The 25,888-nt window shown below is 44.4% G+C and overlaps 1 protein-coding gene across 3 annotated transcripts in view; it reads right to left on the bottom strand.

Moving 5' to 3' along the window:
* MAMLD1 (mastermind like domain containing 1) overlaps positions 1–25,633 on the bottom strand; it is a 116,257-nt gene extending 90,624 nt beyond the window's left edge. For all 3 annotated transcript variants that reach the window (XM_063083588.1, XM_063083590.1, XM_063083589.1), the window contains exon 1: positions 25,414–25,633. The gene's annotated coding sequence lies outside the window, so the exon portion shown is untranslated. The remainder of the gene's footprint in view (positions 1–25,413) is intronic.
* Between the last annotated feature and the right edge of the window lie 255 nt (positions 25,634–25,888).

Consider the following 25,888-nt stretch of genomic DNA (forward strand, 5'->3'; position numbering starts at 1 on the left):
TTTTATTTAAGAAAAAAAATTTTTTAGGGCTGGCCTGTGGCTCACTTGGGAGAGTGTGGTGCTGACAACACCAAGTCAAGGATTAGGATCCCCTTACCGGTCATCTTTAAAAAAAATTATTTTATTACTTCATTGTATATGTTTATGGGGTACAATTTGTTGTTTTAATATGTGCATATATTGTATAATGATCTAATCAGAATAGTTAGCATATCTATCACTTAAACATTTATCATTTCTTTGGAGGCAATGATTTTAGAAAGGAGGAGATGGACTTGAGTGACATATATATGGAAAAACATCGATAATCAGAAATGGTCTGTCCCTGTAAATGAAAGTCCGAACATATGTCAGGAAACCACTTCATGAGGTTATTGAATAAAGAATTTAGGCATCAGAAGTGAAGTTAGGCTAGATGACTTGATGATTCCATCTAACATAGATTTCGTGACCACGACTTCTAAAATGCTAGAGAATCATTAAGACTGAATGACCAACTAGCTGGTGAGGGGGGTGTGGAAAGATGAGTCAGAAATAACTCTGAAGTGTTTAGTGAGTGTCACTATTATTGGAGTGAGGGTTAGGGTAATCAGGGAAGAAGAAAAGTTGAGCTTTGTACACATTGAGTTCAAGGTGTGAAAGAGATAGCCAGGTGAGCAAGTGGGATGGATTGTCACAAATCTGGGTCTGGTGCCCAGGTGATAAATTGGATATATAGATTTGAGAGTCACTGGTTTACATTATACGCCCAAACAACCATGTAGGGGACATACACAATAAAAAATAAAAGCCCATTTATGAAAAGAACAAAGAAAATAACATCCTTCGGAATAAACACAACAAGAAATGTACAAAGCTTCCATGAAAGAAATTCGAGAACACTCCTGAAAGATTAAAAACTAGATATGAATGAATAGAAAGACATCCTTTGCTGCTCTTGAATAGGATGACTCAACAGCATAAAGATGTCAGTGTCTCTAACTTAATTTATAAATATCTAATCCCAGTAAAAAAATCAAAAAGCTTTTAATGCTGCTAGATAAGTTGATACAAAATTTCACACGGGAACAATAAACATACAAGAATAGCCAGAAAAACATGTTATAGGAAACTTCTGATTCTGACTAAAATAGAGTAGCCCCATTTCTCCCAGTCTTCCATCTTACAAATAAAAAATATCTGGACATTTTTCACAAAAATGTAAATATACTTAACAATACTGAACAGTACATTTACAAATGGTTAAGATGATAAATTCTACATTATATGTATTTTACCACAATTTTTCAAAATTTTAAAAGCAAACCACAGAAACAAACAAAAACCTGGACATAGCATAACAAACAAGCATAGGAAGACTCTAGAAGATAAAAAGAACAGGTGACCAACCTAGGACACTGTACTTGAGAAACAACACAGCAATGACTTCCCTAGGTTTCCTTATTGACTATCATATATTCTGTGCAGAACAATCCAGAAACCTACAACTAGGAATGGCCAACAGGCACAGGCAAAAAATTAAAAAAAATAAATAAATAAAAATAAAAGCACAGGCAGAAAATCAGTAAGGGCATAGCTGAACTCAACACCTTCAATCAACTGGACATAACTGACATCAGTAGACTACATCATTCAACAATAGCAGATACACATACTTCTTAATCTCACATGGGACATTAATCAAGGTAGATCACATTCTAGGCCATAAAGCGCATCTTAACAAATTTTTAAGAATAGAAATTATACAACACCTCCTCTCAGACCACAATGTAGTTAAACTAGAAATCAATAATAGAAAGGTAACTGGAAAACGCCCAAATTTATGAAGATTAAACAGCACACTTCTAAGTAACGCATGGGTCAAAAAAGAAATCTCAAGAGAAATTTTAAAAATATTATGAACTAAGTGAAAATGAAAACAAAACCTATCAAACTTCATAGGATGAGGTGAAAGCAGTGATAAGAGGAAAATTTATAACATCAAATGCATATACTAGAAAAGAAGAAAGATCCAAAATCAGTAATCTAAGTTTCCACCTTAGGGAACTAGAGAAAGGAGAGCAAATTAAATCTAAAGTAAGCAGAAGAAAATAATAAAAATTAGAACAGAAATCAATGAAATTGAAAACAGGAAGTTTATGGAGAAAATCAATAAAATCAAAAGCTGATTTCTTTGAAAAGGTCAATAAAATTGATAAGCCTTTAGCTAGCCTAAGAAAAAAGAGAGAGGACACAAATTATTAATATAGGAGATGAAAGAGGGGACATTACTACAGATCCCATGGAGATTAAAGGGATAATAAGTGAATATTATAAAAAACTCTAGGGCTGGCCTCGTAGCTCACTTGGGAGAGTGCGGCTCTGGTAGTGCCGAGGCTGTGGGTTCGGATCCTATATAGGGATGGCTGGTGCGCTTACTGGTTGAGCGTGATGCAGACCACACCATGCGATCCCCTTACTGGTCAAAAAAAAAAAAAAAAAAAACAACTCCATGCCCACAAATTTTATAACCTAGATGAAACGAACCAATTCCTTAAAAGACACAAACTGCCAAAACTCACACAAGAAGAAATAGACAATCTGATTAGGCCTATATCTATTTTAAAAATTGAATCAATAGTTAATAACCTTCTGAAACAGAAAGCACCAGGCCCAGATAGGTTTGCTGGTAAAGTCTACCAAACATTTAAGTAGATATGATACCAATTCTTTACAATCTTTTCAGAAGACAGAAGCAGAGGAAATACTTCCTAACTTAATTCAATGAGGCATCAACCTAATACTAAAACCAGACAAAGACATTATGAAAAAAGAGAAGTACAGACCAATATCTCTTATGAATATAGATGCAAAAATGCTCAATAAAATATCAAATTGAATCCAATAATTTTTAAAAAGAAGTATACACCACGGCAAAGTGTAATTTATCCTAGTTATACAAGGCTGGTTCGACATTTGAAAATCAATTAATGCAATTCATCACATCCGCAGGCTAAAGAAGAAAAATCACATGAGTCAATGGATGCAGAAAAAGCCTATAACAACATCCAAGACCCATTCAAGATAAATACTCTTAGTAAATTAGAAATAGAGGAGAACATCCTCAATTCATTAAAGAATATTTACAAAAAACCCTATTAGTTACAACCATACTTAATGGTGAGAAACTAAATGCATTTCCACTAAGATTGGAAAAAGGCAAGGATGTCTTGTCTCATCACTCCTTTTCGACATTGTTCTGGAGGTCCTAGCCAATTCAATAAGACAAGAAAGAAAAAGGTATATGGATTGGGAAGAAAGAAATAAAGCTGTCTTTGTTCAAAGATGGCATGATTATCTGAAAGAATAAACAGAAAAACTCCTACAACTAATAAACAATTATAGCAAGGTTGCAGGATACAAGATTAATATACAAAAGCCAATTGCTTTCCTATACACCAGCAATGAACAAGTGAAATTTGAAATTAAAAAACCCACAATATCATTCACATTAGCACCCTCCTCCCAAAAATACTTAGGTATAAGTCTAAGAAAATATATACAAGATCTATAGGGGGAAAACTACAAAACTCTGATAAAAAAAAAATAAAATGAAGACTCATGTTCACGGACAGGAAGACTCAACACTGTCAAGATGTCAGTTCTTCCCAACTTTAACTATAGATTCAATGCAATCCCAATCAGAATCCCAGCAAGTTATTTTGTGAGTATCAATCAACTGATTCTAAAGTTTATATGGAGAGGCAAAAGACCCAGAATAGTCAACACAATATTGAAGGAGAAGTACAAAGTCAAAGGACTGGAACTACCCAACCTCAAGACTTACTATAAAGCTACAGTAGTTAAGACAGTGTGGTATTGGTGAAAGAATAGGGAAACAAATAAAACAGAATAAAGAGCCCAGAAACAGACCCACAGAAATATAGTCAACTGATCTTTGACAAAAGAGCAAAGTCAATATGATGGAGCAAAGATAGTCTTTTCAACAAATAGTGCTGGAACAACTAAACATTTACATGCAAAAAAAAAAAATATATCTAGGCACAGACCTTACATCCTTCACAAAAATTAACTTGAAGTGAATCATAGACCTAAATGTAAAACACAAAATTACAAACCCTAGAAAATAACACAGAAAAAAACCTAGGCGACTTTTGGTATGGCAATGACTTTTTGGATACAACAAACTAAAGCACAAGCTGTGAAAGAAAAAAATCGATAAGCTGGATGTCATTAAAATTAAAAGCTTCAGCTCTGTGAAAGACAATAGCAAGAGAATAAAAAAATAAGACACAGAGCAGGAAAAAATATTTACCAAAGACACATATGATAAGGAACAGCTATCCCAAATAAACAAAGAACTCTTAAAACTCAACAATAAGAAAACAAAGAAACTGATTAAAAAACAGGCCAAAGACCTGAACAGATACCTCACTAAAGAAGATATACAGATGGCAAATAAGCATATGAAAAGATGCTCCACATAATATGTCATCAGGGAAATGTGAATTAAAACAACAATGAGATACTACAATACACCTATTAGAATGGCCAAAATCGGAACACTGACAAAGCCAAATACTGGCAAGGATATGGAGCACCAAAACTCTCATTCACTGCTGATGGGAATACAAAATGGTTTTGGCCACTTTGGAAGACAGTTTGACAGTTTCTTGTAAAGCTAAATATATTCTTACCATATGATCCAGCCATCAATCTCCATTGTATTTACCCAAAGGAGTTGAAAACTTATGTCTGCACAAAATCATGCACACAGTTGTTTATAGCAGCTTTATTCATAATTGCCAAAACTTGAAGCAACTAAGATGTCCTTTAGTAGGTGAATGGATAAATAAATCCTCTGTGCTACATCTAGACAATGAAATATTTTTCAGCACTTAAAAGAAATGAGCTTACAAACCATGAAAAGATACGGAGGAAACTTAAATGCATATTACTAAGTGAAAGAAGTCAATCTGAATAAGCTACATACTATTATGATTCTGAATATATGACATTCTGGAAAAAGCAAAACTATAGAGACAGTCAAAAGATCAGTGGTTGCCAGGGGTTAGGGGGTGGGATGGGATGAATAGGCAGAGCACAGAAGATTTTTAAGGTAGTGAAAATACTCTGTATCATATTATAATAATGGATACATATCATTATACATTAGTCCAAGGTCATAGAATGTGCAACACTAAGAGTGAAACCTACTGTGAACTATGGGCTTTTGGTGATTATGCTGTGTCAGTGTAGGTTCATCAATTGTAAAGAATGTACCATTCTGGTGGGGGATGTGGATAATGGGGGAGGTTATGAATGTGTGGGGGCAAAGGGTATATGAGAACTCTGTATCTTCCTCTCAATTTTGCTATGAACCTAAAACTGCTCTAAAAATTAAAGCCTTTTAAAAAACCTCCAGGGAAAGTGTTTTCCTCTAGTCAAATGACTGTGAAAAAGGTGGCCTACATAACAGAAAGCCCTTCTGAAAACACTCACCCTACTCCAACAACACCAACAGAAAAACCATCTCCCTTCAGTGGTTTCAGCTGGACAAATAGGAAGTTGATATTCCACTTCACCCCAACCCCTCCATCCCTGTGTAAGTAGACGGCAGCACTAATTCCTCTGACCAGCGGTGTTAGAGGTCCAAGCATGCTCCCATTCAAAGTAGTGACAGCAAAGTCAGGAGGGGGGCTGAGCCTCCACTCCCACCTGGAAGACTTAATGAGGTGGTGTGAGGCGGAGCTAATCAGCACTAGCCTTCCTCGAGTACCCCCTCCACAAGTATTAGTGAGGTGGAATGGAAAGCTTTACTTCTATGCCTACCCAGAATCAGTAAGTCCAAACCAGGTCATGCAAGTCAAGGATGGTTACCACCCACTTTCTACCCAACCACGGCTGTTAGCAAAAACCAGTGGGTAGCTGAACCTCCATATACCCACCTAACAACAGCAGAGCTGAATAAAGCAGAGTGAGGCACAGACAAGCTGCACCCCTCTTCCCCTCTCCCCACCTGATGTCAGCTGGACTCAACAGGGATCTGAGATTTCCCCTTTACATTGTAGCAAAAAGGCAGTATGGATCATCCCTTCACTTCCCTCCTCCCTAGCAGGGTCTAGTGGAAAGCAGAGTTTAAATCCTACTCAGAGGCAACAAGGCAGGGCAAGACAGTGCCCTACTTTTCCCTGAGAAAGTGTCAGCAGAGCCAAGAGGGGAGGGCTGAACTTCCACCCTACCCCTCAGCTATGAGGTGATGTCAATCAATGCTCCTCTTCTGCTAGAGGGTGCTAGTGGGGTCCAGAAAGAAATTGAACCATATGCCCCTCTGGCCCTCACATTACATTTTAACACAGGGACTGCCTGCTAAAAAGTAAGATTGAATACCATCCAAAGTCTCATAATATAGTATACAAAATGTCTAGGGTATGATAAGAAATCACTCATCATACTAAGAACCAGGAAAATCACAACACGAATGAGTAAAGATGATCAACAGATGCCAACACCAAGATGTTTCAGATATTAGAATTATTTGACAAGAATTTTAAAGTAGTCATCATAAAAATGTTCAACAAGCAATTACAAATACACTTGGAACAAATTAACAAAATAGAAAATCTCAGCAAAGAAATAGAAGTTATAAAAAGAACCAAATGGAAATTATAGAACTGAAAAATACAGTAACAAAAATAAAATAACTCAGTGAATGAGCTAATTAGTAGAGCGGAGATGAGAGAAGATAGAATTAGTAAACTTGAGAACATATTAATAGAATTCTCTCAATCTGAACCACAGAAAGAAATAAATCTAACAAAAAAAAAAAAAAAAAAAAAAAAAAAAAAAAAAAAAAAGGAAGAGGAGACTCAGAGACCGGTGGGACAATAACAAAAGGTTCAATGTTTGTATCATTGGAGGCCCAGTAGGAGAAGAGAGAGCAAGATCGAAAAATTAGTCAAGGAAAAAGTGGCTGAAAATTTTCAAAATTTGGAAAAACCATAAACTCACAGTTTGAAGAATCTGAGAGAATCTCAAACAGGATAAACCCAAAGAAATCCATGCTAAGACACATCATAATTACACTTCTGAAAACGAAAAGAAAAAAATCTCAAGATCAACAGACAATAATGACACATTACTTGTAGAGGAGCGCCAATTCAAATGACAGGGGATTTTTCTTCAGGAGCCACAGAGTACAGAAGGAAGTGCACAACATTTTTCAAGTGCTGAAAGAAAAGAACTGTCAACCCGAAATTATAAATTTGCCAAAAATATCCTTGAGTAATGAAAGGGAAGTCAAGATATTCTCAGATGAAGGAAAATGAAGAGACATTGTTGCTAATAGTCCCACCCTTAAAGAATGCCTAAAGAACTTCTCCAAACAGAAAGAAAATAACAGAAAAAGGCTCAAAACATGATAAAGGAAAGAAGAAATTCATAATAGGTAAAAATAGTGATAAGTATAATAAACTATTCCTATCATGATTTTCTTAAATCATATTTGATCGATGAAGCAAAAATTATAATACCATCTCATCTGATATTTGATGTGTTTAGAGGAAATATTTAAGATAATTATATTTCAAAAGTAAGGAGGGTAAAAGGACCTAAATGGAAGTAAAATTTTTATACTTCACTCAAACTGATAAAACATACACTGAAGACTATGATAAGTTACTTGCGTGTGCTGTACTACGTAGAGTAACCACTAAGAAAACTATACAATGTGATATACTAAAAAACATGAAATATAAACCAAGATAAAATCTTAAAATATGTTTAAGTAAAGTATGGAAATGCAAGAAAAGTGCATGTAAAACTGGTGAAATATGAATAAGATGGATGGATTCTTTCAATGCCAATGTCTCGGTTGTGATATTGTACTATGGTTATGCAAGATGTTACCTGTGGGGGAAACTGGGTTAAGGGTATATGGGATCTTTCTAGTATTATTTCCTAAAACTGCATGTGAGTGTACAATTACCTCAAAATAAAAAATTATTTAAAAATTGTACTATAAATCCTCTATAATTAAAATAGTGTGGTACTGGGGCAAAGATGGACATTTTTAAAAATGGGGTTGGGATAACTGGGTAGCTGTTTGAAAAAAGGTAAAGTAAGATCCATACCATACACCATCCACAAGAATGAACTCCAAATGAATTAGGAATCTGAATGTAAAACATGAAATCGTACAAACACTGCAAGAAAATTGGGTAAATTCCTGTTTGATCTGGCTGTCAGGAAAGGCTTTGTAACTGTGACTCAAAATCCAGATGTGATAAGAGAAAAGATTGATATTTGACTACATGAAAATCCTTTGCATGACAAAGAAAAAACATAAACAACATTAAGAAGCAAAAATATTAAGAGAAATTATTTGCAACATGTATTACAGATAAAAAATGAATATCCTTAACACATAAAAACTCTTAAAGTTGAGGATAAAAGATAAAAAACCCAATAGAAAAAGGAAGAAAAGACATGACCAGATAATTCACACACACACAAAATATCAAAAAGTCTCTTAAGCATGTGAGGAGATGTTCCAAGACACTAAAAATTAGAAAAATGTGAATTAATTTACAATGAGATACCACTTCTCACCTATCAGTCTTGCAAAAATTAAAATGTATAGCAAACACTTTGTCGGTAAGGCTTTGGGGAAAAAGATACTCTCACTGCTGATGGGAATGCAAATTGGTATAAGTAAATGGAGGGGAATTTGTCAATACCTAACAAAACTACATTTGTGTTTACTTTTTGACACACCAATTCCACTTCTAGGAATCCTCCCTGAAGGTACACCTCCAATGATATGAAAATACACGTGTACCAGGTTGTTCAATGAATCATTGTTTGCAATTGCAAAATATTGAAAACAACCTAAATTCTATACATAGAAGAGTGGTTGAATAATCTATAGCACATCCACGCAATGCAGTACTATGCAGCCATAATGAAAGAATGAAAAAGATCTCTATGAACTGATATGGAGTGATTGCTAGGATATACTGTCAAGTGAAAAAGCAGAGCCTAAAGAGTATGTGTGGTATGCTGCCCTTTATTTAAGAAAGAAAGGGGCATAGGAAAATACACAGATATCTGTTCATTTGTGCAAAAAGAAACACAGAAAAATGAATGAGGTTGATTGCTTACAGGATATGAGTGGATCAAGGTGGAAAAAGTGGAAGTAATGGGAGGTGTCACTTTTCTGAAGATTCCTTTCTGTACAATTCTAACTTTTGGAACTATGTTATTATTTCACATGCTCAAAAAAAGAATTAAAATGAACAAAGATGGGTGGAACCAAAAGGAATCTAAACAGAACCAAGTGAACCAAACCATATTCAAATGACCTTACTGGGCATGAGGAGATGAAAAACTAGCCCAGGCAACTTTTTAAGTGTTTGGATGACATACGAGTACTCTTAGACTAAGGACAAAAAGATTTCTAAACAAATATTGTACTCTAGTTAATAGGCTTCTTCATAGAGTCATGGGTTAGCAATTCTGAAAGTACTTTGTGTGTTTTAGGACTGAGTAAATGAGTATATATCGATAATAGCAGAGAGATTTCCCACTGTCTTAGAAGGGAGTTACAGATGTGGAAAGGAGAAAGAAAGAATGAACGCTGGTGCTGGATTGGAATTTAGAGGTATCAGTGTGAACTCATGGTTTATAGATAGATAGGTAGGTAGATAGATGTATAGATAGAGAAATAGCCATTACCAAAATAATAAAAAATAATAAAATAAAAAACACTGGCATGAGTTAACTAATTTCCTAGCTTTGTAGACTGAGAGGGTTTAGTAGCAATGACACACCTGTCAAAACAAGCATACATGCAGTACCTACATCTTGGTTCCTAAATGCCATTATCCACTAAAAGACACTAGGCTTCCTTTAAAAAATGGCTGATTTTAGGGCTGAGGCAAGGAAAGTACAATATGAGCCTGGAGCATCTTGTTGTGCCAGAAATTAAGGCCATGCTTAGAGAATGATTAGGGACATGTCAAACAATGCATAGCCATTTGAAGGCACTCCTACTGGCCAAACCAAGGACAATTTGAGCATCAAAATAAATAATGATAATAAAGGATTATAATGCACTGAATAAAATAAGAATGTCCAAGTCCTCCTAATAAAAATAAATACATAAGTAAATAAATGGGGGTGTGGTGGGGGAAAGCCCTTTCTTACAGTAGAAAGCCAAATGATAAATATAAAAAGGATGATGAAATCAGAAATTAATTATATGGCAACCAGCATAACAAACTTGCCTCGTGCAAGGATCATCAGTGGATGCAAACCAGTGGGTAAAAGTCTGAGGAGTAACAGGCTATTAAGATAATTTCAAAATATGGTATTTTCATTCCCCTCAGATAATCATTAATTGCAAGGGGAAGGAATAGGAACTTGACAGTGGAGAAATCTGGCAGAGACAGCGGTAAGGAGACATAGTGGTCTCCTGTGCCCCCGGATAGGGCGCATTGAGGGGAACACAATGTCACTTCTGTGGTATTCCTGCCAGTAGTGCACAATCTGAATATAACCATGAGGAAGTATCAGGTAAGCCCAGAATGAGGGACATTCTACAGAATAACTGGCCTGTACGCTTCAAAAATATTGACGTTATGAAACACAGACACAGACTGAGGCATCGGTCCGGATTAAAGGAGACTAAAGAGACATAACAACCAAATGCACCGTATGATCCTGGATTTTCTTTTGCTGTAAAGGACATGACTAGGACAACTGGCAAAATCTGAATTAAGGTCTTCAGATTAAGGTCTTTAGGTAGATTTGTATCAATGTTAGCTTCCTGATTTTGATCAACATCAAGGTGCTTCTGCAGGAGAATGTCTTTGTTTTAAAAAATATGTATTGAAGTATTTTGGGATAAAAGAGCATCATGTCTGCAACTTGTTCTCACACAATTTAGAAAAAAAGTGTGTGTGTGTGTGTGTGTGTGTGTGTGTGTTTAGAGGAGGGTGGTGGATAAAACATAAAGAAAATGTAGAAAAATGTTAACATTTGGGGAATCAAGTGAAAGGTATTCAGAAATTATTTGTATTATTCTTGCAACATACTAGAAGTCTGAATTTAAGTCAAGCGAAAAAATTAAATTAAAAAAGTTAGAAGTGATGAATTAACCCCCTAGGGAGAAGGCGTGGAGAGCAAAGAGTGAAGGCCTGAGGGCTGACCCTTAGAAAATGCTCACAGCTGATGGGTGGGTTTCTAACAGGCAACAGGACAGGAGTCTCCAGCCACACACAGGCATTCAGGAAATGGTAACCGTTGTCTTGATAGACTTCGAGTCAAAACTGGAGCCCTCCTTCTGACAAAGAACCCATTACCAGTGCTCCCCAAAGCACTGCTCCGTGTGACACACACTAGCTGGTTCTTTAAACTATTTCCAGATCCACACGTGGAACCCAGCCCACAAGGCAGAAAAACTGAGAACAGGACAACTCCTTTTAGGTAAAGACAGGAGGATGGATGGATGGAAGGATGGATGGAAAGACAGGTAGATACATGAGAGTTAAGATGTAAAAGGCTCCTGAATACCCATGGTGAAATAACTTGAGCAAATTAATGATGATTTAGCAATATTAATTATTTTTAATAATTTTAGCCCACTCAGCCAAAAAAGCACCCTATAAAGTACAGTTTATCACAGACATACTAAAATGAGAACATTTCACTTGAAGAGTCTAGTTAATGTACTGTCCAATATAGTAGCCACTAGGCGTATGTGGCTACTGAGCACTTGAAATGTGGCTCATCCAAATTAAGATGCGCTGTAAGTGTAAAATATGCACTGCAATGTGAAGACATTGTAAAATGATTTTTTAAAAATGCACAATATCTCATGAATTTTTATGTTGATTACATGTTGAAATATTAGATATATTGGGTTAAATAGAATATATTATTCAAATTAATTTGACCTGCTTCTTCTTTAATGCAGCTAGCAGAGAATTTAAAATTCCACGTGTGGCTTGCATTTGTGTATTGCATTATATTTCTGTCTGACAGCACTGCCCCTAGTTGGTAAATGGTCTTGGAAGTTTTTGCTCAAATCTTATCTTCTCGGAGAGGTCCTTGCTGTTCATCCTATTTAAAATTGCACCCTTCCCCAGCATTCCCCAACTCCCTTCCTTGATTTATTTTGCTTCAAGGCACTTATCATACTATGTGTTTTACTTATTAATCTTGTCTAACATTGGTCTCCCCCACTAGACTGCCTTTTATGAGGGTTATTTCTCTGTTTTGTTCACTCCTGTATCCCTGACACATCATTAACTTGCACAAGTTCTTTTGCCGCAGGTATTTAGTAGGTTGTACATCTTAACTCTCATGTATCTACCCATCTTTCCGTCCATCATCCATCCATCCATCCATCCATTTTCCAACAGTGCCTGGCACACAGTAGACACATGTAAAATCATTGTTGAATTTATTTTTCACAGTAACTTTTGACCAGGTCCTGAATTGACCAGCACCCAGGTCCAGTTTTGGACTATTTGGGGATCAAGTTTCACACTGATCCCTCCTTTCCCATTGTCCAAATGAGAGGGGAGAGCCAGCCCAGTGCCGGCTGCACCACCTGAGAGGGTTCACAGTAGAGGGGAGGGTCTTGGGCAATAACTTCCTTTCCCACCCTCCTTCTTGCCTCATTTTCAAGGCCAAAGTTCTTAACAAATACAAGTGAGGGGGAAGGAATAAATACATTTTTCCAGAAGGCTGACAGCCAACAGGAAATATGTGGGCAGAGAAACACATATACTTAAAAGTTCTAGTCCATTTAATTTCTCTTGGTCTAAATGTTTACCTCCCTATTTCAGACACATCACTGAATGTTGCCTCTTGAAGGGATTTCAAGGTTATATACTCCACTGGTCAAGTCATATCCTCCAAATGTAACTATCCAACATAACAGAGGTACGTCCCACAGAGCCCTTTTAGGGCATCCCTCTCACTATAGCGATGGGAACTGTGAGGCCCAGAGAGGGGAAGGGACCTGGCCCAAGGTCACACAGTGAGGCAGTGGAGCTGGGCCTGCTACCGAGGCTGCCTCCCTCCCAGACCAGGGTCACCCCGACTCTGCATCCTCACACAGTCCAGTTTCAGTAAAGTGGTGGGGAGAGGGAAGGTGGGGGTGATGGTGCTGGGCACCAGACCAGAGGTGGCTGGGCTGGAACCTAGAGAAGCAGTCCCAGCGCTGTTGGCTGTGTGGGGATGAGCTAGGCGCATTTTGTAAGCACCCCATGAGCTACAGGTGGCCAACACATCTATGTGATTAAAAAACAAATCAAATAACATTGAGTACTCTGGGTGCAAACACTTGAGAAACAACAAGGTTCTTTCAGACAAAACAAATTGTTATTCATTACAAAAATAAGGGTGGGGTGGCTTGGGTTTGTTTGTTTTTTCCTCAATGAAAATTAGAAAATATGAGGTCAAAACTAATACAGCCCATCTGTTTAAAATAAAATAATTTCAAATAACAGACCCGTAAGGACCACTCCCCCGTTACTGAAAAAAAATAAAATAAAAAATAAATAAATAAATAAATAAACAAACAAACAAACAAACAAACAAATAAATAAATAAATCTGTTTTATTTTAAATTAAGCATTGGTACAAGACCAACAAAATTCAATAGTTACTGTTAGCAGAGAACAACTCTTAGATGTTGGGGGCAGAATGAGAGACCAAAATTACTTTCTGATAAGCTGCTATTTGATAGCTAGCAATCAAAATCTCTCAGCCCTATATCGTGCTGACTGCAGGCCCATATGAAGCTGGGTCTGGATGCTTCTGTGAGGGCCTAGGAACTTTGGGTGGGGCAAGCAATATTGGGCTGTGAGCTGGGACTTCTGAGCCCTGGACTTGCTCAGCTTTGAGAATCTTGCTGGAGACCCCTGTACAAGTGTGTTGCCTTCTCCAACCCTCTCTCCCCTGCTGCATCTTCATGCATAAAACAGAGTTCCTAAAAGGGTTTCCAATTTTTCTATTCTTTGGTCCTACATCAATACATATCAACTCTTTGTCTTTAGCCAAAACTTGTAGAACTCTTATCATTTATATAACAGTCACGGTCCCCACCTAACCAAACAAATGAAACACCCATGCTTTCAAGTCTCTGATAAAAAGAACAAATTAGTACTTATCTTTTTCAAATATTTTAAGTAATTTAGAGTTTAACTTGCTACTTGGAGAATCATGGAATGTCAGAGCTGGGGGAGCCATTCAGATTCTCCAGTCCATTATTAAGCCCAATGTGCCACGGCCAGGTGGTATCAGAGCTGGACCTGCAGCACACGCCAGCAGGTGGATATTCCTCCCACTACAGTACCAGGGACTTCTCCCAGACTCAGAAAGCTGGTCCCAAACAGTGAATCTTCCAAGGGGCAACCGCCAACTGCCAAACTTTCCAATTTAGAAACCACTATCATTTTGTTTCATTCTGTGACAGTACCTAAAATTGCTGAGTGGTATCTGCTTTCAAGTGACTTGAATAATTCCTTCTCCTCCAGATTAATAATGAAGTTAAGGCCGAGAAGCTCCGGCAGAGGAGGGGGATGGGAGCTACTCTGCATAATGACTCTGTACTAAACACTCATTGTCAATATGATCTCCATTTAACCACCCCTGGTAGATCTGGCTGGTTTCATAAAAGAAAGAACGGGTAGGGGACACCTCAACTCAAGCCAACTCAAGGCAAAACAGTACTCTTCTTTATAAAGAAGAGGGACAGCCCAAGCTCCTAGCAACCATTCCCTTCCAAAAGGTTCCTAAAATCTACATGGGGGAGGGGTAAGGGAATAAAGAAAGGGCTGTACAAAAGTGCGGCTGCCTGGACTCTGGACCTGCCTAGCAACAGGTTCTGCTGGGCCAGGATCTTCCTCTGAGTTCAAAGGGCTTTCCGAACCTGCTATTTACTCTCTAGAGCTGATTTTGAGGACCTGAGCATTATTAGGGCTGGGTTAATATGATGACAGGTTTGTGTTTTTAAGAGAAGTGAAAAGACTCCATTGTGAGGGGCCAGACAGAGAGCCTGGAGGGAGTACAGGCTCTACAAGGGCCAAGGCCATGTCTTCATGCTTGTCTGTATTCTTGCATGTCCCCTGGCTTGACAAGTGACCTTGGGCCGGCACCAACTCCTCTCTGGGCATCGGTTTCCCCCCTGGATTTGCCATAAGAAGTCTTTCCACACTTTAAGGGTTGGGCATGGGAGGTGGAAGAGGGCTGTTTGGATTGAGTCCAGCCAGCCTCCTCCCTTCCAGGCAGACTCCCCAAGGGCCTGCAGGCTTCTCCTGAGGATTATCTCCAAAAGAACACAACACTCCCTCCCTCAGGACAGGGGCCTGGACAGATCCCAGGACAGTCCACCTCCCAGTTTTCACAAGGAGCTGGCTAGGACCTTCCAGTGATTGCGAGGGAGAAATAAGAATCCACTTTATCTCCTGAAGCCAGGTGTGACAGTATTGGAATGTGGGAAACCAAATCAAACCATAAGCCTTCTCAGATCCCATTTGCTCACTTCTGCGGCAGGCAGATGTGGAACCTCCTCTAGGGCACTGGGACAGATACACACACCCTGACCCCATTCCAAAGTTGCTGAGGGTTAGGCAATCTGAATCCCCTGGAATTGTCTAGATCCTGAACACACTGCATGCTCTTTGAGGTCCCTCCCAAGCCACAGACTCTTACGCTAATTTGCTTGGGTGTTATTTACACAATGTCAAAAGAAGGGACAAGAAGACTTTTCGTGTCAAAAGAAACCCGATTTTCTTCTGTTAAATGTCTCAGAGCAAATGGGAAGGCAAAATGAACAGTGACCAGTGATACTAAAGAAAGTGACCTGAGAGTGTGCCCCAAGCTTGATGTTTGCAAGACCTTCTCACCAACACCATCTCTTTTGAATCTTCTACAATGCTGTAAGCTGGGTGGGACTGGCATTCTGATATTCCCATCTGACAGCTGAGGACACTGCACCTTGGACAGGTTTAAGGACTTGACTAAAATCCCAGTTGATCAATGTCTCACACCGAAGGCAAGGCTCATGCTCTTTCCACCACGTCATGGTGTTTCTGTGCCCATGAGGTGACCAGAGATGACCACCCAATGTGGCACAATCCAAGGTGCCATATTGTGCCACCTGTGTCAAAGGATCCCCAAGGGAACCATAAATTGGTTTCCAGAAGGGTCTATGAGCCCCTGAAACTAAGATGTAACATTGCATATACTGTGCGGTGGTCTAAGGAGAAGACACAGAGCTTTCATCAGATTCTCAAAGAAGTCTGTGGTCCACAAAAGGCAAAGAGTCGCCCCTGCTCCAGAGGGTCAGGAATCCTTTTTGTTGTGACTTGAGGTTCAGGATACCAACTGGAGTTGGCTTCCCTGGGGGCAAGCTCGGAAGAGCCTTGGCAGCCAGGTAGTCTTGCCTGTTCCCTAACTAATGAACAGGACCAGCTTTTATGCTAGGCATGGTGGCATGGTACCACTTGGTGGGGGTGGAGGCGGGCAAGAGGGCCTCCCCATCCCCTGAACACCTCTATACCTGTGCCCTAAAGAGCAGATTCTCTCCAAGGCATGGCAACTCCTGCATCTCATAATTCAAGTTAGAGGCTCCCAATTCTCCTGAGGAAGGAAGTCCCACTAAAGCACAGAGAGCTGAGGATGGCCCCTTTCCAGGTAAGGGGGAGAGGGGTGGTGAGGAGCAGGATGTGGGTCTAGGACCCAGGAAAGGGAAGATGGGGGGACTGAAGCCAAACTTGGTTTGCTCAGGATTTGGCAAAGGGCCAACCTGAAGGCATGGCTGACAAGATCAGAGAGCCTGTCCCCAACCATGTGGGGCACAGGGCTTCAGACCCAGCCCTTCCTATTATCTGGGTACCACCTTCCAGAAAGGATGCTGTGAGGACAACAGAGACAATGCCAGCTTGGAGTTCTCACCCCCCAGGGAGAATGTGCACTAAAGGGAACGTTCTACTGCCACAGGCGATGGGAAGCGATGGTGCTGCTGTCCCGCCGGGACAGGTGAGTGTGTGAGTGTGACAGGCGCTTCAGAACTGCTGGGGTGAGGCTCTGAAAGCCCATGCCGGCTGGCCTGGTCTTCTCTCTCATCCCACACACTGGCTTCTGTGGACTTCGAAATAGGAAACGAATGACACTGCTAAGGCCCCTGGCCCAGCATCGGAGAAGGCAGATTACCCAGCGACGCCAATGGCCCTGTGGCTCTAGGACCCACTGCTGTTATTTGGAAAGGTACAGATGAAAGAGATTTGTAGGGTGGCCAGGGGGCTGTTACCCTTGGGGGATGGGAGCAGGAGGGAGAGAAGCCTGCTTGGAGAATCCCCATCAGCTTAATCTTGTGATTTCATTGTTGCAGCTGCTCAGAACAGGTTCGGTCCCAGGGGTAGGCTCTTGGGAGGCTCCAATTTGAAAATGGCCTCACCTCGTGCTGTGGACTAGACCTCACCACTAGCCTTATTAGTGGGCAGGGAGGGGCTCCCGGGCTGCCTTGCTGCACAGGGCATCGATCACACTCCAAAGGTAACACTCGAGCCATGTGCTGGGCAGCTTCCGGTGCCCCCTGGGAGCACTGGCTCCCCCAGTGGGATTAGTGCAGTGACACTTCTTGATATTTTCAGGGCTCATTTTGAGGGCTGTGGCTGCAACTAATGTGATAATGCTCTTTACCCCATCTCTGTGGGATCACTAGAAACAACCAGATTGTTCACTTTAATTCAAATGTCAGCACAATTATTTTAACACCAAGTGTGTCAGATTTGACTCCATATCCCGGAAATTAATTTTAGAGTGGCAGCAAAATAAAATGGCATACTTCTTTGAGCTTTGTTACAACATGTTCGTGCAGCAAACTGCGAAGAAAATGTAGTAATTAGAGGTTAAATTAATCCTTGACAGACAAGCGGCTTAGAAACGCCATGCCCTCCTCCCCGAACCTAGCATAATGCATGCCAGTCTTTCAGAATTAGACACGCAAAGCATGTGGTGTTGGCAACTGCACTGAAACTACTGTCCCACTTAAAATTCCAAGGTCGGCTCTGGAACGTCCAGAGGCAGATATTAACACCGAGATCTCATTAAGAACAAAACCAAACAGCCCCCCACAACTGCCAACAGAGCCCACCCGGCCAAGTCTTCCGAGGGGCTAGCTGCCCAACTGCAGCAGCAACTGGAAAACAAGACAAAACAAACTCCTTCCTGCAGCACCAATGCCTGGGCCCTTGCAATCCTTACCTTGCAACCTCCACTCTCCAGCCAGTTCCAGACTTTGAGTTCTGATTGCAATATGCTCCTCTGCTGTCCTTGCAATGCTGAGCAAAGCACACATCGATACGGTGGCGCAGATTACATGACACCATAATTAAAACTGTCCCTCCTCCATGTGCCACATTTCTTCTCATCACCGCGGTTGTGCTGCCTCACAAGGAAAGCCTGTCTGCCCAACATGGGGGCAAAAGGGGGGTTCTGGACTTGACTAGGAATTGAAGACCACCATTCTGTATACTTTGGGCTCTCTTTACTATATCCCCTTAGGAAAGTCAGGCATCTCTCTGGGCCTCAGTTTCCTATTCTGTAAAATCACAGGGCTTTACTCTTCCAGCTCTAAAATTCTTCATCTTTCAGGATCTGCATTTGTAGGTGAGCTGGTGTACCTACGCTAACTGCGTGCAGGAACAGTGGCCAACTGGCTGATGGGGCCACAAAAAGGAAGGCAGAGATGGGTCCTATCCTTTTCCTTCCCCTCAGCAGCAGCTGCTGCTGAAAGAAGCAGAGGGTAGGGGTTTCAGGTTCAAAAACTGGCCAAAACATAAATGCATGACTCATGGGGTGGGGGTGAGGCTGGGGCTTAGGACAATTGGACAGAGGGCTTGGGATTTCCCCAAAGCATTCAGGACTACTTGACTGTGTTCTTGTCCTGCCTATAGTCCCCAAAGACCCACTCTTCTCTGGAGGTGAAAGGCACACCAGGTCAAGGGTTTGGATCCCCATACTGGCCAACCACCAAAACCAAAAACAACAGCAACAACAAAAAAGAAACAACGATGAAAGGCACAACCAAGGCCAACAGACCCTTCTGACCCAGATGACATTCACTAGCTCAGGCCCAGTGGCCTCCATTGGCCACTTCTAGAATCTGCAGAAATGTGTCCTTATGGCCTAGTGAAAACACAATGGCCACCTGGCCAGGCCCCATTCTAATGAGACGTAACCCTCCAGTTTGCCCCATCCTTCACTAGGCCTCAGGGAGCAATTCTTAGCCCTAAGAAAATGGCATTTCCCAAGCCCCACTTAATGATTATTCAGTGGGCAAGCAATCAGTAGGGTATACGGGGAGTATAACGTGGCCGCCCCCTTCCCAGGGAACAGGGGCTCTGGGAGGTGAGACCAGGCTGTGCAAAAAGGGGTACTGGCTGCCCTGGGGTCAGAGGGCAGCCAGGGCAGGACTGGGTTGCAATGGGAGAGCTCCTCCTCCAGGGGCAAGAAGAGCCCACCCTCATGCAGGCCAGGGAAGGGAGGAGTCTGAAGCTGGGGTCCCAGGGAGACCTGGGACAGCCCATCTGGGCAAGGAAAGTTCTCATAGACTTTGCAAAGAGCTTTTTCCTTCTTGCACCCAAACCGTCCTTAGGCCCTGTCTCTGGAAGCCTTTACTCTGGAGAGCTCAGCACCTACGGCCAGCAAGGCCCCTTGCTATTCTTTCCCCTAGAGGATCTTTTTGGACCGTGACCTATCTGATTGCTTTGGCTATTATAAAATGGTCAGATTTTAGGAGGGAACTTGAGGCTCTAAGGAAACCAGGCAGGTTCTGTGAAAGGGGAGAAAAAAGAAAGTAACTGGAGTCGGCGGTGGAGGAAAGCAGAGAACCCAGCTCTTTGGTTCCATCCCTCCCCTTGCAGAAAAATGTTCCTAGGGCTTCCGCAGCCCTGGGCTGGTAATCTGGGAGCAGGATCCCACGGAAATATGCATGTAAATACTCTAATATGTAAATATCCCATGTAAATATCCTATAACAAGAGTTACTGTTTCTCACCTCCATGAAGACCCCCTGACTAACGGCAGTGAGAGCTCCATGAAGCCTTTTATTCATCCTTTGATACCTTTACAGACTAAACAACAACAACACAACAAAAATAACAAGTAATAACCGTTTGCACAACAAAGTCTCTTCAGGTTCATTCTGATTTATGATGTTTCCCTCCTAAAGATTTTTAAGGATTTAATGTCTTAAAAAATCCGTCCGATTCCGACTGAGCTTTGCGGTGCTTCTTTCCTGCCATATAGTTGACTGGTGCTGCCTAGGTGACCCCTTGTGGTGTTGTGAGAGGTGTATGATGGGAAATGGTTTATTGTGCTGATCCATAGTAACTGGCTCCTGTTCCTCCATCATTTATCTCCCTCCCCAGCGACATCTGGGTTGGTCTATTCACACTCTCAGCATTCTATCTGCTCCAACAAACACTCAGCCTTTTCTGCTTGGATAAGGAGATTTTTTTAGTTACATCCATTATATGTGTATCAACATTTATGGCAGCGAGATAATTGCCAAAGAGCTCAGAGGATAAAAGGTCCTTCCTCATAACGTTCACTCCCACCCGTTTAAAAAAATCAATATTAACATCAAGCAGGACAGTGGCAGATTCTTGCAAGGCTGCTGCATCCTCAAAGTTTGAAATGTGATTTATAAAAAACAAAACAAAACACCCAGTTGGACTAGGAAGAAAAAAAAAGATTCAACAGTAAGTTCAGAACCCATACCCCAGTGGTGCATATGTGTATAGATGGAAGGCCTTTTGGTCCTTGAAACCTTCTAAATGACTGCAAAGCAGCAAATCTGCTCTATATTAGATGAGTCGTTTGGAAATATGCCAGACTAATTTCAAAGAGTTTAGATGCAGTTATCTGTAGACCAGCCCAGTGATTAGGAGGCCTGCCATCCATAGGCCCTGAGAGCGTTGATTAGAAGTACTGGACAAGAGGCCCTTTGGGCTGCCTCCCAGCTTTCAATGTCTATCATTAAGGCTTACAAGTTCACACTTACAAAAGACACAAGAGAGGGAACACTTCCCACTTTTATATTGTTTCAACTGGCCTTCTGCCATATTTTACTCCCTCTTCTCCCTGCCCCTCAAAACCTCAGCTCCATGTCTTTGTCTATCTAGCTGTTTTCCCCATGACAAGGTTGAACTTGATGTTTCACTTTCCCAGAAAATGACTATTTCATTCACAAATTACAGTGTTTTATAACTGAAAGAGACTCAGACTCAGACGTTATGGGCTGGGGGGCCAAGGAGGCACAATGGACTTGCTTAAGATCACTCTAATTAGTGGGGAGAGTTTTCTAGGATCCAAGTTTCTGAGCTCCTAGGCTAATGACCTCTGCGATGTGCCATTGCAGGGGGAAAAAAAAATCAGTCTTTTAAAAAAAGCGTTTGCTGGACATGTGAAGCCTCTTTAAAGAAGAGCAGTCCAACTATTGTCAGAAGAACCACTTATCTAAGATCAGTTTCTGCCCATTTTATAATCCCAAACACTGAGTTCCTAGGGATGATTCATTAACAGGTGCATTTAAAGCCTTTAGGTGATCAATTTAAAAGGGGGAAAAAAAATATTAAACATGCTGGCCAAGCTTAAAAAATTCTTTTTCTTAGTAAAAAGGATTGACAACAGTAAATCTTCTACTTTAAGATGCAGTGAATGGGTAGCTCCCACCCCCACCCCAGCAACAGGCTATTTCCTGGTTGAGTTTAAAAATTCAATGACGTTCCTGTTTCAACCCACACATCTGTGTCACTGTCAGCGTCAGTGGCAGGAAAACAGACGAAGTCACCCTTTGCTAATGATTTCCTAACATGGAATTTCCTTGTATCTCCTAAAGCCTTTCTTCTTCCAATGCCAAACTGTCCCCCCGCCCCCTTAAATACAGTGCACTGAAGGAAAACTGAAAACGTTCACGTCCGGAAGAGGAAGATTTTTAAGGAGATCTTGTAAGGAAGAGCTTCAGCTCTCTGTGATATTTTTGAGGGGGTAAGCGGGGAGTAGCGCTACTTTTTCCAAAGCCAGTGGGAACAAAACAGAGAGATTTCCTCCCAGGCATCTGGAAATCTCTCAGACCCATTCCTTTCTTTCCCTTTTCCTGCCTCCCCCTTCCCAAGTTCCACTTTGAACAACATTCTTCCATCAGTATTGAAGGAAACACACACAGACCGGAGGCAGGCAAGGGGAGAGAGCAAGGCAGCCCTCGGAGTAGGGCACCACCAGAGCACAAAGCAGTATAGGAACCCATCACTTTTCCCCTCTGGAGAATATCCTATTTAATATGCAAACTGATCATCAAGAGAAAAGAGGGCTGTTACTTTAAGGGGAAGAAGCTGATCAGCTGCTCTGGCTGGCAGCAAACAGCTGGTCTGTCCGGCAGGTTCAAGGCCATTTCAGCTTTTCTCTTATGGAGGCACCATATGTTCCATCTCGCACATCAGCAGCTTTATTTTCCAATGATCTTGCTCCAGAAGAGAAGCACAAAGCATGGGGGCTGGGGGGTGGGGGAGTAGAACCAGTAGCTTACCCTTCGATTACTTTCTTGTGGTTTTAGACGTAGTTGGTACGTGGGGGGTGGGGGGTGGGTGGGGTTAACGCTTCACCTCTACTCCAAAGACCAGAGAACAAATGCAAATGTTCGACCAACACTTATTAGTAACCTCCAGAGATGGGAGGGCAGAGGGGCAGGGGAAAGACATGCTGCGAAAAGTCACAAATAAAACGTCGACATCAGATCAAATGGGAATGGGGGTGGGGGTGGGGGTGGGGGGCCGGAGCGGCGAGAGATCGGAAGGAATTCGATTTCGCTCCGGAGACCCACCAGCCAGAGTTTGGGCCCCGCCCACTTGTCCTTATTTGTCACTTGTTCTTATTGTCAGTACATATTCCCTTCCTGAACAAACTTCAGGAGGAGAGAAGCGGACCACTTTGGGGGACACGGGTGGAGCAAGCTGACAGGATGTTGAAAGGTTACTTCCAACATTATGTTTCACCTGCCTCAATGCAAGCTCCTGTTCCTGCAAGTTTAAAGCAGGGAGTCCATGCCTCTGGGACATCCCCAGGCGTCTGGCACACTGGGTTGCTGCAGAGGCAGCAGGCCCGCGCGCGGTCCGGAGGGACATGCTCGCTCTCACCGCCTGCCCAGGCTGCACGAACCCTGGAGGTGGCGGCTCCGACTCCCTCGCGCGTCCAAACAAAGGGCGCCCTGCAGAGTTTGAGCCCCCGTGTGTATGTGGCGGGGGAGGGGGGGGCGCGGCAGGAGGGCGCTGGTAGGAATGAGAAAGGTAGTCAGACACCGGGTGGCGAAAGCTTCCGAGCCGCCGCCGTCGTCTCAGCCACCAGCGGGAGAGACCGCAGCCCCGAGCCTGGGCGGCGAGGGGCGCCCGCCGCAAAGCGAAACCGAGGAAAGGGCGCCCCCTATGGCCGAGCCCGGGGAGCGCAGCGGCGCGCCGCGGCTGCCCACCCCGCCGAGCGTTCGCCGCCTCGGGCCTCCGCGCCCGCCGGCTGTCTGTGCGGCCCGGCGGGCAGTCCGGGCGGCCGTGATTTAGGGTGTTCCGGGCGGGCAGGCTGGGCCCACGGCGGGCGCCGAGGGCCAGGGCTCCGGGCGCATTCCTGGGTTCCTGCAGAGGGTCCTCGAAACAAGCCCCCTCCCCCATCGCCTACACTTGCCCTCCCGTCCAGAGCGGCTCAAAGCCACTTGGAGGCAGTCGCCCCCACCCCGTGCCTCTGCGTCCCTTTCCCCTTCCCTCTCTCCAGCCTCCTGGGAAACAAAGGGGCTTTTTATAAAGCGGATTGTTGGCGGCGGCGGGAGTGGGAGGGAGGGGGGATCTATAAAGACAAGAAGGGGTGGGAGGAAGGGAAGGGAAGAAGCTGCGCGGCCTCCAGGGGCCCAGGGCTGCGGTGGCGGCCGAGAAGCCCCGGCGGGGGCACGGTCGACCCCGCCCGGCCGGTGGGCACCCGGGCGGCGGCCCGCGCCGCTTTGATGCTGCCCGGCGGCTCAGCGCAGCCAGGGAACACGGTTCCCCGCCCGCGGCCTGGGGCCGTTGTGGTGGCGCGATTCCCGCGGGGGTCTCCCCCAGGAGACCCAGGCCCTCTCCCCAGCCAACTCTTTCGCAATTGCTCGGGCTCGGGGAGACTTTGCGTCTTTGTTCCGGCGCGGCCGCCTCTCTTAAGCTTGGCTCGCTCGCCTTTGCAGACAATGTCCCGGAGCCGGCCCTGGTCGGTTACCCATAAACGGCACGTTCGCCCGCCGTTTTGATGGCGCCCCGGGGGGTTCCTTCTGCTACCAAACAACGACAAGCCACCCCAGCACGGGGAGTTTCTTCTCCCCACGTCCTGCAGCCACCCCGTGCTCCCGCCCGCGCACACACACCCACACTTGGGGTGCCCGGCTGGCTCAGCCGCACCCAGCTGCGGGAGCGCGGCGGGAGTGAATCCCCCGGCCCGAGGTGCGTCTGTTCGCCCGGGTTCCGACGGCTTTAAGGGCCGAGTTCTCTGGCAGGCGAATCCTACGAGTGTCTGCTCAGTCCGAATTTCATCACGGATCCGAATCAGACGGCATCGCAAGCTTTCCAGGAGGCTTCGAACACACTGCATCAGGACGGAGCCTGGCCAAGCCAATTGGCCGAGAAAAGTATTTGGCGGCGCTCCGGGGGGCTTCCCGCCCGCCCGCCCGAGCCGGCGCCGGGTCCTGCCGCCACGCGGATGCCCGGGAGTCCAGAGCGCCGAGTCTGGCGCAGGGGCGCTGGGGGTGCCGGACAGGAGCCCAACTGGGGCTGCCTCGAGCCGCCGGCTCTACTCGGGGCTGCTCTCCCGAGGAGGAGTTGGCAGAGGAGGGAGCGCAGGGCAGCGGGCTCGGCGCGCGCACACTCCACACGCCACACTCCCTGTCGGCCGCGGCGAACTGGGTTGGGTGGGGTAATCCTTCGCCCAGCGCCCACTGCCGACCGGCCCGGGCTCAGGGCGCTGGCATGCGAAGGCAGCATTGCCGGTGGCACCCGGACTCTGAGCGGCCCAGGGGCGCTGGCACGGAATAGGACCTCGCGCCCCTCTACCTTCCCTTTCCCGTGGCTGCCCCGGCCCGATTTCAGACGCCCGGTGGGCGCCAAGGGCCAGACAGAGGCCGCGGCCCCCGGGCGATGCGAGCTGCGCTCAGGGCGGTCGCCCGCAGCGCCAGGTGGGCCGTGTGCTCAGAGCAAACTTTGGGGTCCTCCGGTTCACAGCACCCCGGGGTCCCCGATCCTCAGCGATGGGGACCATAAGTGGGGGTCACAAGTGCACCCCCAGAGCCCCCAGAGCAGCTGGACCTCCCGCGCCCGCCCTGAGCCTTACCGTGCTGCGGAGCTCCGGCGGCGGCGGGGGCAGTGCCCGAGGGGCGGGCGGCCGCCGGCGCGGGCAGCCTGGCCTCAGGCGCCCGGCGAATGGCCCGGCCTGGTTGCTGATCACCCCCTGGCTAGCGGCCGGTGCCCCCGCGCCCGCCCGCCGCCGGCCGCTTCAGCTCGCGGCCAAGTTCATGCTGGCGGCGCTGCAGTGGCAGCCTCAATCTGCTCGCTCCATTCCCACCGCCCGGCTCCGCGCCGCGCGCCCGGAAGGTGGAGTTTCGGGGGTTTAAGTTACTGATAGGCATTTCTCACTGCTGTGTCACTCGGGGAGGAGGAGACACGCACGCCGCACACTCACACACCCTCACACTCACGGCGGCGAGCGGCTCTGGCCTTAAAGGGAAAGCCGCACTGTCCTGCCCGCGACCCCACCGGCCCTGAGCCGCAAAACGCCCGGTTACCAGATCCAGATGGGGACGCCCGCA

This window comes from Cynocephalus volans, chromosome X, assembly GCF_027409185.1.
Source record: "Cynocephalus volans isolate mCynVol1 chromosome X, mCynVol1.pri, whole genome shotgun sequence".
In the NCBI taxonomy this organism is placed as follows: domain Eukaryota; kingdom Metazoa; phylum Chordata; class Mammalia; order Dermoptera; family Cynocephalidae; genus Cynocephalus; species Cynocephalus volans.